Source organism: Ursus arctos, unplaced genomic scaffold, assembly GCF_023065955.2.
Source record: "Ursus arctos isolate Adak ecotype North America unplaced genomic scaffold, UrsArc2.0 scaffold_6, whole genome shotgun sequence".
Lineage (NCBI taxonomy): Eukaryota > Metazoa > Chordata > Mammalia > Carnivora > Ursidae > Ursus > Ursus arctos.
In genome coordinates this window covers 45832097-45847718 of record NW_026623078.1, presented here as the reverse complement: position 1 = coordinate 45847718, position 15622 = coordinate 45832097, and the positions used below count along the sequence as shown (strand labels likewise).

The 15622-nt window shown below is 41.3% G+C and overlaps 1 long non-coding RNA gene across 1 annotated transcript in view; it reads right to left on the bottom strand.

Annotated features, from left to right (window-relative positions):
• Positions 1–12745: 12745 nt before the first annotated feature.
• The window catches only part of LOC130542877 (uncharacterized), a 43143-nt gene continuing 40266 nt past the window's right edge, over positions 12746–15622 (bottom strand). The window contains exon 5 of the long non-coding RNA XR_008957752.1: positions 12746–13129. This is a non-coding gene — a long non-coding RNA (uncharacterized LOC130542877). The remainder of the gene's footprint in view (positions 13130–15622) is intronic.

Below are 15622 nucleotides of genomic sequence, written 5' to 3'. Positions count from 1 at the left end.
TGCTTCTTTCTACTCAAAACCAGAACCAAAACAACCCCACAGTCTTTAACAACCAAAGGTTTGCAGAGCTGAATGAGATCAGGTAGCTTTTTGTGTATATATACACATAATATTACTTTATGTGTAGATAAGGTCTCTAAGGTAGAAAAGTTATGAAACTTGCCCAGAGTCACCCACCAGCCCAGACTGCCTCCTACGTGTTGGATCATGTATGAATCACTGGACACCATGGTCCCCGTCTAATGACTGGCTTCTTACCAGAATAGTTGCCATTGGAATTATAGGCCCTGAACTGTTATTCCCCAAACCCCACCCACCCCCGTATTTATGTCACCTTAACTGTATCGAATACTTCGACTTTGGGTTTCATTAATATAGACTCATAAGACCTGAAAGAAATTGTTTGCTCTGGCCCTCATTTCTATAGAACTCTAGTGACATCATCTTTTTCATGAGGTTTGTAAAATCCTTCCTCATAGTGACCTTGTGGTTTTTCCTTCACATTCATAAACAAAAATAGCTCTACCGAATTCATCTTAATAAATGATGTCATGCCATCCTCCAATTCCATCTGACTAGCTAAGAGGCAGGAGAGCAAGATGGCGGGAGCACGCGCCCCACAGTCACATCTCAGGGCCATATTCACTTTTGATTGTCAGCACTCACACGCTTTGTGATCTTAGGAAAGGTATTTAATCTTTCTAGGTGTCAGTTTTCATATTTATAAAATAATAATAATAGTACTTACTCATGGAATTTACAAGGACTAATTGACTTAACGAACACAAAACATTCAGAACAATGCCTGGCACATACTAAGTGCCACACACATGTTATCAAAAAAAGGGAAAACCCTTAGATGATGAAATATTTTCCAGAGAGTCTTCGTTTTACTACACTTCAGTGTTTACTACAAGGAAGGTGGCACATTGTATTTAGATCGACTTTCCCAAGATACAACTAAGCAGGAAATATTACAATTATTGTTTGTTAGATTGTAACAAAGTGTGTGACAAAAAAATTCGATTATAAAATTATCCTACTTTTTGCTCCATTACCAAAACCGGAAGTGCAAACTTAAGGCATAAAGCAGCAATTGAGGCAATGTACTCATTATTTCAACACGTGGGAACTCTCCTTGAACGATTTGGAAATTGAATCCTGTGTAATATTTTGGCAATGATTTAAAAAGCAATAATAATGATGTTTGCCAAATCATCAGAAGATTTGCTTTAGTAAAGGAATAGCTTAATATTTGACAAGAGTTGTGGCTATGTTTAAATTTTCTCCAAGTAAGAGTTTAGTAAAATAATACATGTAGGATTTATTTACAAAATTCTTTAGTTAGTTTGTGAAAACAGGCTGCAAGGAAGCCCCATTTTACAGAGAGAGTGTAAGAGGGAGAGAAAGTAAGAAAACTTTTTACGCAGAAAGGAAGCTTTTCTAAACTCTTATCACTCGTGAAAGAATCAGATCTGGGACTCTGAAAGTCAAGTCTGTTTCTCAAAGATGATATGCAGACTCTGACTCCAAAATCCCTGCCTTCAAAGTCTAGCTGTGTGACTTTAAACAAGTCACTTAACTTCTCTGCCTCAATTTATGAGAAAACGTCTATTTCCTTTCCTTATAAAATAAAGAGAATAATAGTACCTATATCTAAGGTTGTTGGGAGGATTGAACTAGTTAATATATGCAAAGCGCTTAGAACAATACTTGGTGAGTGTTCCATAAATCTTAGCTCTCAAAATTTATCAATTTCTATGTCAGATGTTTATTTGTCAAAGGAATTAGGATGAGAAACTACAAAGTAAAGGGGGGGGAGAGAGGAAGGAGGGGGAGAAAGAAGGAGAAGAAGAAAAGGAAGGAGGAAAGGAAAGGAGGGGAGGGAAGGAGGGCAGGCAGACAAGCAGGCAGGCAGGCAGGTGGGAAGCCCAGCACATTCCAGGGTTTCAGAGGTGGTTGGGTTCCCCAGCAGCAGACCCTGTGCCAGTAAGTTAAGAATATGCTCCCAGGAGGCCCTGGAAAGAAGAGAGAGGAAGCAGGACCAGGAAGGTCAGGAAATTGAGTGAGGGTGTGAGTCCAGCCACAGTTCAGTGTGGGCCTGACCCTGCAGGGGAACCGCGGAGTCTAAATGCCGCTCTGGAGTTTGTCCCAGGTTGGACAAGAGCTTTCATACTCCTCGTCAGTCCTCCACTGGCACACTTCTCGGACATGTAACCTCAGGTACTGTTTAAAGCCCTCCATGCCAGCAGAAGGTTCCAGCAGCCCAGGACAATTCTCCAAACTCTCCAGTCCTAGATGGGGCATTTAGAAGGCATACCAAAGAGGAAGCACAGCAAGGCTGACTAGACTCTGAGGGTCTCGGGGGGAACACGAGAGGGGCTACTACACGGGGTTGGCCCCAGTCATTCTCCCAACGGGAGGCTGGTGATGACCTTGTAGCTTGAAAGCCAGTGAAGGTCAAACGCAAAGAGAGGGAAGGCCCAGCTGAGAAAGCGGGTTTTTCATAAGCATAGACACCTAAACACAAGCACGTCTATAAATGCAGCAGGTAGTGACTGGAGTGGTTTAAATGGTTTTCATGCTTTGTCAGAGCAATGAAAACTTTCAGAAACAAGCAAACCAATACGATGTTTGATTTGCGATGGGTAGTTTTAGTTCATTTCATTCTCCCACTTTTTCATGGGCCCAGGGAGGGAGTGGTGTTAATTTTGTCTTGTGTATGGCATGTATGACATTTTGTGGGGCGATCTGTCATGCTTCTCACACTCTACATAGTAACAGAACTCACGCAGACTGCATGTTTTGGTATTTAGGAAGTGGCATCTATATTTACGTATTACTATGTATATACAAATACATGTGTGTATACATATAAATATACGTGCATCTACATACTTCTCATTTGCATACACATACAAGGATACACGGAGAGACATGACTCAGGCCAGAGTGCAATTCAAGATGGACTTTTTCGATTTGGCTTCTGGGGATCAAGCTGCCTCTCAGACGTATAGATGCATAAAGAGGCACAATAACAGATTACAGATGCCCTGCGTTCTGATATTCTTTACCTAACCTAGACATTCAGCAGACAAATTAGAAGAGCAATTAGTATTTTCCTCTAGGGCCAAGAGTTCCTGGCAAACTCTAAAATGTCAAGTCATGAACAAGTTAAGAAAATCTAGTTTGAACTTAAACTCTTTGCCATCACCATGAAGATGAGAGTAAGTTTTGCTTCAGTGACATCAGGTGAAGATACTTGCATAAATAGTTTCATCCTCAGGGAATAAATATGTTATGAATTGTCACAAACATGGTTACAAATATCATAGAGTAGAAGCAGAAGACCTGGGTTGGAATCCCACCTCTGACACCTATTACAGATGTGACTTAGATCACATCCATTTCCAGAGCTTCATCTGTAAGGGACAAGAACAACATAGGATAATTGTTAGAATTAAATGAGATGGTATATGACAAGGCACTTCGTGAACTGTCAGGTGCGACGTGGTTGTAAAGTTTCAGGATCGAGTAGCCGTCGTCATAATTGAGGTCAAAGTGATAATGGGGACAGAAGATAGCCAGCTCCTGATTTTAACTGACTTATATTCTTCAGGTGGAAACTTCAATATTGTTAGATCCTTTCATTCTATCTGAACAGAGACAACACTGCGGATCTACAAAATCACAACGAAAAGAAGTATCTTTACAATTTTGGGCTATTTGTAGCATTTTCTGGCATTTTATGTCTTGTTATTTCCAAAGTGTATCTTGTTAAAGACAGTACCTGCATCTGTTTTTTCCACTAACCAGTAAGAACCTTCTGGTGGAGTTACAATTTCAGTATAGGCTTAACTAATTTATCTTGATGCATGTAAATACTCTTCTACTTGCCAGAATCTGACTCAGATAGCAGGAAATTTGGGTGATAGTTTCCCAATATTTGGGTGCTGTGGGGGTTTAGAAATGGACTTGAACAGTTGCACAAGGTTCAAATGCCAAGGATGCAAGCCCCTTCAGTATTTTCTCTGAACTTCTGTAAACTCATCAGCCACAGCCACCTTGCCCTGCTGATTTTCTCAGCCCGAATGCAGTGTGCGGTCTGATGCAGTACCTGTGCACACCCGGCCGGACTAGAAGGCTCCTTAACTTTCCGTTCCTCACCTGTACCCGCGAGACAATAAATATGCACCTCACAGGGTTCTACGCTATAAACGGAAGGGTTATCCTGGTCTAGGCATTTAATAAATGCTTCTTCTATTTCCTCTTCCTCCCGCTTCATGCCTTCCTCCTTCTCATTTTTTTTTTTAAAGATTTTATTTATTTATCCGACAGAGATAGAGACAGCCAGCGAGAGAGGGAACACAAGCAGGGGGAGTGGGAGAGGAAGAAGCAGGCTCATAGCAGAAGAGCCTGATGTGGGGCTCGATCCCAGATCGCCGGGATCACACCCTGAGCCGAAGGCAGACGCTTAACCGCTGTGCCACCCAGGCGCCCCCCTCCTTCTCATTTTTTCCCCCTTCATTACGATTAGTCTTTTCACCCTATATTTGCCCATTTATTTTAAACCTGATATTTAAATCTGTCATATCTGCAAATCAGAAATACTTTAGGATACTCTGGCTTTGAGCTAGGTGTTCCCTAGGTGTTCCCTTCAGCTAGGGAAGGGCCAGGGAGACCCTGCACACACTCTTAGAGGAAAGCGACAATGAATGCTACCCTCAAAGGTCGAGAACCCTCCTTCAAAGAGCAGTTAGAGTATTGTCAGAGAACACTTCTCCTTATATGCCCAGCGTCCTTGAGAAGGATGACAATGTTAATAGCAGATTATGAGAAAGCTGCTTGACAACACCAGGGATCATTCCATCCATTTATCTCATGTCAGCAGTCACTGGTCAAGGGTTGATGTCAGGTTTAACTTTGAAGCATATCCTACTCAGGTGGAAACGATGGAAAGCACTGAGATGAATAAATGAAGATACTTATCATCAGGTGGGAAGGAGATAAAATTTAGAAGACTGTTCTCTGCTTCCTAAGATGTCAATCAAGAAGAAATTCTTTGGGCTGTGGATGGGATGCCCTTCCAAAGTGTTTTATATGATTTGGACAATTAGTTCCTGGTTCCTCAAAACAAGGAGGCAATGCATTATTTTTGTGATTCCTCCCCTGATTTCCAGTATGTCTGCCTTAGTTTGTTTGGCTTTGGTCCTGTGATTAATGCTATAATAATATTCAGAGAGGCATAAAATCTAAGTATTGAAGGGACTTTTGAGGTCACTTAGTCCATTTAGTCTAAAATGTTTTTTCTAAAGCACTTCTGGAAAATGGCCATGCGGCTTGCCTCATGTGCTCCCGTAATCATATTCTCCACTATACTGGTCCTCCGTCTGCATCACACTCAAGAATGGTTCCAAATCCTTGGCTTTTAGAAGAGAAGGAAACCTTAGAGATGATTTGCCCCTGCACATTTCAATCTTTTTCCAACCAGGATCATTCTTCTCTGTCTCCTCTGCCTGCTTCCCCTCCTGAACCTTTTTTTCTTGAACCATGTTCTCTGGTTCAGATGAGGGTACCAGCCATTGACCATGTCAGAAATTTGGCAGGCACCTTCAAGTCCTCTTGTTTGGTTTTCACACCTAACCAGTATCTGGACAGAACTCTGGAACATCTTGACACACATCTGGGAAATAACATTTCAGGACTTTAGGTATGAAGAGGAACCAAAAACGGAGAGTGGGAAAGAATGGTCAGAGGAGAAGTGAGCCCAGGAAGAACAGGCCATGCAAGGCAAAGATCGAGAGAGTGGTTAGTGGTGTAAAGTACGGCAAGACATTCATTTTTGATGAGGGCTACATGGTGGCTATTGGATTTGTATTTTAGAAGTCTTGAGTGACCATTACCGGAATCTTCGCTGTGGAAGTGTCCAGTCAGATGTTGGTTCAAAGAAGCCAAAGAGTGAGGAAATAGAGACACAGAAAAAACTTTTGATTCTTTTCACAAAAGCTTATCTAAAAAGAGAAGTAGAGAGTGTGGTACTCAAATTAAGATATACATAGATGTCTGATGTATACTTATATTTGTAATTAAGTTATGTGCATTTTATGTAAATTAAATGATACATACGTCAATCAAATACAAATATAGAAATACGCACATACATTTTAAATTAGATGAACTCGTGCCCATTTATAGGCTGAAGGGAATGGGTTCAAATGAAGAACTGTTTAAGAAGAGAAAACAAAGTATTTGAGGATAATCATGAAAGTAAATAGAAACTAGAAGAGTTGACAGGAGCGAGTATCCCTACTAGTGTGAGGCTGGAGGGAAGGAATGAAAGGCAGAGATATAGATTATTTGGCCTTTAGGGGAACAAAAAAGAGAGAAATAAATAAATTTGCTATTAATTCTAGAGAAGTTTCATAATTTATATCAGAAGAATTAAATTCTCAAAAAGAAAATACCTTGTGGACTCTTGGTGTGAAAAAGATAGAAGTCTACCACAGCACGGCCTGGGTGGTTCTCAAACTTTGTGGTCCCAGGATCCCTTTATATACTTAAAAAATTTCTGAAGACTCCAAAGAATTTCTGTTTATATGGGTTGTAGGTATATGTGTTTAGCAAATTAGAAATTAAAAGCAAAAAATTTATTTAAAAATAACAATAAACCAAATGCTAACAAAATGACATATTTTTACGAAAAATAATTATATTTCAAAAACATTAGTGAGAAGTGTTTTACATTTTTGTGAATCTCTCTAGAGTCTCTCCTAATGGAAGACAGCTGGATTCCTATACCTAACTCTGCATTAGTCTGTTGCAATATCCCCTGTCATGCAGCTTCTAGAAAACTCAATATACACAATTGAAAAGATAACAGTGAGAATGGCAAATAATTTCTTAATTACCTTATGAAAATAGTTTTTCCCTTACAGACCCCTTAAAAAGGTCATCGTGACCCTACATGTCCCTAAACCACACTTTGAGAAATGCTATCCCGTGATTAAACCAAGTTAGAGTGGAATTACTCTGCATCTCATAGAGAGAGAAGGAGGAGTGTGGAGTTTCTGGAAGAGGCATTTCTGGAGAGGAGAGTTACAAAAATATACCAAGGAGGGCTGGTGCTCAGGATCTGAGGAGGTATTTGGGAGAAAACCCTGAGAAAATGGCAGCCAGCCAGGTGGGTAGGGGGCTTGTGGCCAGTAGGAAATTCCAGGTCAGAAGGAATGGCCTGTAGGTGGTTAGATTAGTAATGTTTAACATTCAATTTTAAGAATAGCTCCTATTGTTCTGGTACCTAAATTCATGAGTACATGTTTGTTTTACAGCAAAGAATGCTAACCTTGGGAGCGAGAATAAGGTTTTTGCAGTAGAAAGAAAGTTTCCATGTGAACAGTTTCAAGGGATACATAAGCCATCTTCACCTTGGTAAAACACTTTGGTATTCATCACAGATGTATAATTATGGTTCAAATATTTTTCTTTAAATGTCAGAGAAAGATCTTACCTGGGCAGTGGACACCTGGGTATGAGGTAATCAGAAACAGGATGTTGGAGAGTTGAATCAGGTCAGGCTGGATTGCCAAAACTTTCTGGGAACACCAAGCAAGGTATCCTGAAAGTGAGAGAGATGGTGACTGAGAAAGCAGTTGAGGAGAATAACAGATATTTTTAATAGTTTATATATAGTTTAATAGTCTAATATATCTCCCCCCAGGGATATATTAGTGTGCTCTAGAGGAACAGAACCAATAGGAGATATATATATATATATATATATATATCTCCTATATATATGTAGAGAGAGAGAGAGAGAGAGAGACACCTTTATTTTAAGTAATTGGCTCAGGCAATTGTGGGGAGTGATGTGTGTGAAATCTCCAGGGCAGACTGGCAGGCTGGAGATGGGTGGGAGAGTTGATGTTTCAGTCCTAAGGTCGAAGGCAGTCTGGAGGCAATATTTCTTCTTCCTTGGGAGACCTCAGTCTTAAGGTTTTCAACTGATTAGATGAGGCCCACCCACATTATGGAGGATAATCTGCTTTACTCAAAGCCTACTGATTAAACCGTTAATTACATCTAAAAATTACCTTTACGATAACACCTAGGCTGGTGTTTGACCATTGATTAGCCAAGCTGACAAGTTGATAGTATCAGCTATTACAAGGGGTATTGATAAGCTGGACCAGGGACCAAGAACAAGTAAAGGAATGTCAGGTGATGATAAGGGTACGGATGAGGCTGGAGGCCAGTTTTTGTCACTACTCCATATGGTTGCTGGGATTTTCTCAAGTTAATACAGGTGCTAGGAACATGCTGGCTTGGAGCTACAGAGGTGATCGTGACAGAACCTGTTTGTGCCCTCATGGTGCTTAGGATGTAGGAACATTCTTAATTTCTTGATTTCAGTCAAGTGCAGTGTGCACAAAGGGGAAGCATGAAAACCTTGAAAAGTTATCAGTGACAACGCCATGTGAGTTCAGACCTCATCGGAGGCACCAGGTAGGAGGCTATGGGCAGGGGATCTCCTAATTTTACAATTCCATTAGTCTCTTTCAGGCAACATTATTTATTGCCTCACCTCTCAAACTCATCTTGTGTATCGCCCTGATATGCCCCAGCAAAACCATGACACTGGGCACATGGCCTTTTTCCATTCAGGGCAAGGCTAACTGTCAGGACAGCAGGCATCACTGGGCTGGAATCATGGTTCTAGAATTAAGGGGAGCTCTCCAGAGAATAGAATGGGCCCAGATCACGTAAGTCAACATGCTTCTAAGTGAACTGGCAAAAAGGAAGGAACTGTCAGCACTCAGGATGAATATGGGAGAAAACAACATGGCGCGTGTTGGACAATTCAATAAATAAACAGAGGTATTTAAACAGCATCCCTCAGGCAGTTCGTTTGGAGAAGGAACATGAGCCTCAGGTCCCATGAGAACTGAAACAGCAATTGTCAGCACTGCTCCACTCTCCACTTTTCTTTCCCTTCTCTCCTTCCACTCAACATTTGAAGATCTTACCTATGTCTTCTTTGTCCCATGGAAAGAAATACTTGTAAGTCTAACCAACTCTTCAGTCTTTCCAGGCCAGACCAACATGGCCTGTCCAGTCTCCTCCATCCAGCCAAAAAGGGATGCTAGGCCCAGAGCAAGTGGCTCCTTCTCAGTCCCTTCAGGAAGCAATTCATTCCATGAGACTCTTAAGGGATAATCTTTACACTCTTTTCTGTATGCGTTTCATCATGATTCTATTGTCAACCATGTGAGTTCAGCTGTTAACTGCTCACTTAAAAAAAATGATCTCTCCCCACCCTCGTTTTTCCCAGTAACAGCCAAACCAGCAAACAGCACCTGCCACTGCTCCCAGAGACAAATACAAGAAAATGGAAAACTAAAGGCGCGAAGCATGAGAATCCCACTAATGCTCGATGACTGATCTTGTTAGCACGCATAGTGCGTCCTCAGATTTTTCCAGAACCTTAGATCTCTCTACTGAACAACCACAAACACACACAAAAGCACTTTGGAGCAGGCTGCACAGCACACACCCCCCACCCTCTGCCTGGAGCTTGATTGTCAGTCTCATACACAAACCCAGACAATGCTCTCAATAGGCATCTTTGGGGGAGACAATCTCGGAAAGCATGATAACGGGATTTGTCACCCTGATGTGGCTGCTGTTTCAGCAAGCATTTCAATAATGAAAGAAAGTTTTACTAATTGTAAATGTGAATGAATTTCAGCTGTCTCTTAAAAAAATTCTTTTGGAAGAAAGCCAATTAAGATCATCTGTCTAATGCATCTATTCACCCCCACTGCAACAATATGTCAGTTATAATAGATGTCTCATGAACTCAGACTTCTCGGGACAGGCTGCTGAGCAGGCTGAAACAAGGGAGGGATGAGAGCCTCTACCTGCAAAATGTTTGGAGGTAACTGATGAAACTTTCTCTGTAAGATTTTAGGCCACAGGGAGGTAGAGCTAGGGGGCATTTACAAGGGGCCAACACACCGCGATGGAGTGGGTTTCTAAACAATGATCTCTAGTATCCAGAGCCAGTGTCTTTCCTACTGGCAGCCTGGCGCACGGACTGTCATCTAGCCAGGGAGCTGTGAAAGCTCGGGCCTGGCTACTGGATGCCTACCGTCTTGCGGGCAGAGGGGAAGGATTTATGTTCAGGAGAATGCCCAAGTGCCTCCAGACACTGAAGCAGAGGCAATCATGCTGACAAATTCTCTTGCACGAAATATCTTCCCCTGCAAGGATGGGACTTCCTGTCTCACTATCTCAGCTACTCGTCTAGGCTGCTCCAGTAGCTGGAATGACTTGTTGAAGGCCAAGCCGTAGTTAGAACAGTGAGAGCTCGCTGGTCTCTTCTTTGCGGTCACAGTCAGGGTGCTCTCTGCACTGGGATGTGCTGTGCGTGTGATAATCGGTACCCGCTTCGCTAATGTCCCCAGTCTTGTCATTTGGCTTACGTAACCCTACTATTGCCTTTGCCAGCATCGACGTCACCTCCACCAGCACCATTTGCACGAATACCATGAAACTTGTCAACGCTGTGGTTACCACTCACAATAACATCATTGCCATCCTCGTTCCAGCGTCCCCAGAACCATTAACCTGCGTGTGGTGAACTCCATAATGGCCCCCAAAGATATCCAGGTTTTGATCCCTGGAACCTGCAAATCTTACTCTTTATAACAAAAGGCTCTTGGAAGATGTGATGGATGATCTTGAGATGGGGAGATTATCCAGGCTTATCCAGGGCTTCCAGTCTAATCACAAGGGAGAGAGCATTTCTGTTTCCCAAATGACACTGACATTGTTCTCTACCAGGGGAAGGAGGAAGTTAAGATTAGAAGCCTAGATACTGGTGCAGAGGTCCTAGATAGTGGTGCCCCTTCTCTTTTCAAACCCAGATTGTTCTATGAGTATGATATAGAATTGATTTCAAGTTTACATAAGGCACCAGTCTGGAAGCAAAGCATAAATAGGTCCTGGCCTATCCATTTTCCTGCCTCAACAGTTCAAACCTCAAACAGGAGGTCAAGTCTCCTTTTTTATCCAATTTCCCTTGACCTGTGGTCCCAGCCACGCATGGCATATGCAGATGATTTTGAGAATATTCAGTTGTGGGTGGGTTACATGTATAAAAATCAATAGATATAGGAATGCTTTCTCAGTCTGTTTTTCTCGAAAAGAAACCTTGAGGAAATTATCTGATGCTTCATATTCCCACACATAAAAAGAAAGCAGCTAAGATAGGAAGAAAATCATCAATTTTGTTTATTACCCCTGGCAGGATTTACTAACCATCTATTTGCACATGGCTGGGTCCTGGGCAGGGTAGCCTTGCTTTTTTTAGAGTTACAATGAGCCTGAATAATTTAGATTAGGTGACTACACTAATTGAATTTACCACATAATTAGCTCACGGTTTTCACTTCACTTTGCCATGCAAATCCTTTCTGAAAAGTAAAACCCATTCTAATTCAACCGTTTTATAAATACTTCAAATCAAAGTTTGGTCAACCAACTTACGTATTTATGTAAAGCATATGTCTCTTCTGAGTTATATTTTGAAGATTAAATGTAGTATTTATGTGATAATTTATTTTTTCCTTCATAAAAGTAATAAGATTACATTATAAACAATTTGGAGAATTGGCAAAAAAATATATAATCTTATGCCTTGGACATAACCATTTGTAGCAATTTGACACTTTTCCATTCATTTTTCCTTCTACTTATAACTGTCATGTATTTAAAATTAGAGTATAGGATGGGTAGAATTTAAAACACTTTAAGTAAAATGTTTTTAAATGTTTGCATTAGTTTTCATTGAAAATTATGGATAACCATCATATCATATACACGTATTTACCTACTATGTAACAGAAATATGTAAAAATAATATTTAAAAATGTTACAAAATGTTTTTTACCAATAATAATATTCTAAACAGCAATCTTAGAAATTACATCAAACATGACTTAATTTGTCTCTTCCTATTTGGCATACTAAATCTGTTTATCGCCCATAAGCCATGTATCATATTGGTTAGATGTAATGGAGTCTTGTCTGGGTGAACAGGAAGCTTCACGCTGTCAGCAAATAACCTGTCAATAGAGGTCGTGTTTAGTACACATCAGTGCAACCTGAGAAATATAAGCTTTAAACTTGAACCTATGAGCATTACTGTCAGTTTTTATATGATGTTTAAATATATACGGTTTAAATATAAACCGTACTACAAACTCAGCCTAGACTTCTGTGAAGTGGCTTGATATTTTGTACGGGAATCAATGATGTTAAAAATGAGAAATATTATTTGTGTGCATGTAAGCAAATACTTACTCTTGTCCTTTAGGATAACTTAGTTCATATAAATGGCCAAAATTATTTCCACTTCTTGTCTTGCTTGTATAGCTTTACAGTGTCTTCAACATAAAGCAGATACAGAATTCACTGCAAAGGCTTTTTCCTTAGGTTTCAGTTTCTCCGTCAATAAAATGGAAACATCTACTTAATACTTGTATAAAAATTACAGTTGAAAAGAATTATCTGTAAAGCATTTGGAATTACAAAATTTCCTTAAGAAGCAAAACAAATGCAACAAAATTCAGATTTGTACAAAGACAAGTAGCAAACATTTTAACAAAATAAAAAATACAGAGACTAGCCTCAAATACTCATCTCCGTAGCTTCTTGGAGGTAGAGGAGAACACTGGAAGGGACACAGGGTTTGGAACTAGCTGTTTGGGTTTATTTGGGTTTAAATCCTGGCTCTGCGCTCACTTGGTCGTTATTTAACCCCTTGGAACTTGATTTTCTTCATCTGCTGAAGCCAAACAACATGATTGTCGCACGGCGGTTTATGACAACGTATGCTCTTCGCAGTAGACCTTGCTGTAGGGCTGTGCTGTCCAATGTGGCAGCTGCTAGCCACACGTGACTATTTAAATTTAAATTTCTTAAAATTAAGTACAGTAAAAATTCATTTTTTCAGTTAGTTACCTGTCAAGGCTTCTCTATGTGGTCGTGGCTACTGTATTGGACAGAGGAGACACAGAAAACGTTTCCACATCACAGAAAGTTCTGCATAGCAATGGTCAGAGCATACCTGTGATGTGAAAGAGAAAGTTGTGTGTCAAAACACGTCAGAAGCAGTGAATTAATCACAATGAGGCATATTTCTATCCGGCAGCACACCTTGGAGCCTTTGGTATGTTAACTCGGACATCCCAAAGAGTGACATTCTGGCAGAAACTGCTCCCTGTTTGCTAAAACTCCTGCCCCCATCTTTTTTTTTCTTTTTTTCAAACATGACCCAAATTTTATCATTTGGGATTGTGTTTTCTCACTATTTTAAAAATTGTTTGTAAGGTGAATATATTACAAATATGAGAAAAAATAAATTATTTAGTTAGAAGAGATTCTTCGATCTCAGAGAAGGTGGGCCCAGCTCTTGGGCTGAGAGCGTATCTGAGACTCGGTTCGAAATGCTAAGAGAAATCTGGACATTTCTGGAAGAATTTTAATTCCCTTTTTTTTTTTTTTAAAGATTTTATTTATTCGACAGAGAGAGACAGCCAGCCAGAGAGGGAACACAAGCAGGGGGAGTGGGAGAGGAAGAAGCAGGCTCCTAGCAGAGAAGCCTTATGTGGGGCTCGATCCCAGAACGCCAGGATCACGCCCTGAGCCAAAGGCAGATGCTTAACAACTGAACCACCCAGGCGCCCCGAATTTTAATTCCTGATGGAAGAGCTGGACCTGCTGTCAATACCTGATATAAGCTGTAGTAATTATTTATAATTGCCCATTGACAGGATACAGAAATACTACTGCACGCGCTTGGTATTCGATGTGATCTTCCCCCTCTGGCTGCCCAGACCCCTAACACCTCCCATTCTCGGGGGAGCTCGCGCACGCCTCCGCTTATGGTCTCCCGGCTGCTCGCAGTTTCCGCACACTTGTTCACCGCCCAGCCTCTTGGAGTCGCGCCGTGAGCTTGAGCATGTGGTGCTCAGCTACGGCCTCAAAGGGACTGGTGTGCCCATCTCCGGAACCTTTCCTTTGGGAAGCTCCCTCCGCGTCTCTGTCCGCCAGACTTGAGCCATCTTAGCCCTCTCGTGCTCATACCCCAGCTCCCACGCCTCCGTGGGACTTCTGTCCTGGATACGGGCTCCCCCCTCTGCACCACAATTCAGAGAGCGCCTCCGCCCAGAGCGGCCAGGGGCTGCGGGCTCACCGGCCTGCGCCCCCCGCTCCCAGCCTTCACAGTGCCGCACCGCCTGCTACCTGATGTCCAGAACTGTGGTTTCCTGTGTTTTATTCCGTCCCCCTGGTTGTGGTGAGAAAACGGGTTTGGTATTAGCTGGAAGCAGAATCACTTGTCGACTTTTACGATGCACACTGTGTTGACCAAAGGGATGTGTGCTATGTTTCTCTGGTTGATGCTTCCAAGGGCCCTTGCTGTTATAAGGGAACTGTTGATTAGCGACCCTATTAACTATGTGATAACGAAGTATTGTTTTTAGTATTTTGCATTCTAACAGGATAGTTTTTACCTCTTTATAGGTGCTTTACTATTTTTTAGTGAACATGGGGAACTGGTTTGGGGTTTGGGACCAGAATAAAATGCATTATAATTTTTCCTACTTAAAATAATGGGAAAGAGTTTCCTTAGCCAAATCATGCACAAGGTCTGAATTTCAGAAATGACTACAGTTAACTAGGAGATGCCTTGATGTAAATAAGGCATCTGGCTGTTCCTGCACACACCTCGTATCTGTCATTTTCACAACTATAGCCTAAGGACCTAGAATAGTTCCTGGTGCAGTGGGGGAACATGAACTATTTGTTGATTAAGTGAATGATAGGTGTTCAAGATGGAATCTTCTATGATGATGATGATTGTAAGTAGGATTATTATATAATGTCTTTTGGATATTAGTTGCTATTTTAATTAAATCAATACATTGAACCACTCCGTATGCTAGGCTGAGTTAACTAACTTAGGGAGCCATGCTGTTTCTCCATGAGATATTATGAATTGAGAAAGGATAATATCCAGGCCATAAGCACATTTAGCAAGACTTAGTAAAGTATCAGTCAGGCTCGGTGGGGCTATTAATTCTATCATTTAACTAAATATTTAGGGGAATGTCTACACTACAGTCAGCTCTATCAGTGTTGACCTTCTCAAAGTGTGGAAGCACACTAAATTAATATTAGTGTAGAGATAAGGACTCATGCTTTCAGAGCCCATGAATTTTTGGTCCTCTCTCACCCCTAACATTTGTGTAGCTGAGGGTAAAAGTGCAAGCGGAGGCCCGCATAGCACAGGTCCAAATGAGAGTTGTAAATCAATTACTAAACAGTTCAATAAAATATGTCCTGTCTTGCTAACTTGATAGGTGTATTTATATAATGACTGGAAAGCCAGGTTTGAATTTAGAATCTTCAGACTCCTCAGTGTTTATATGCCAAGATAGTGGGTCAATGTATTCCCATCCCACAGCCTGTTCCCTGCTCCCGCCCCCATCCTTGGCTCTGTCCTGCCCTATGAGGATTGTTGGATACACACTTGTAAACACCCCCCCTACACACACAT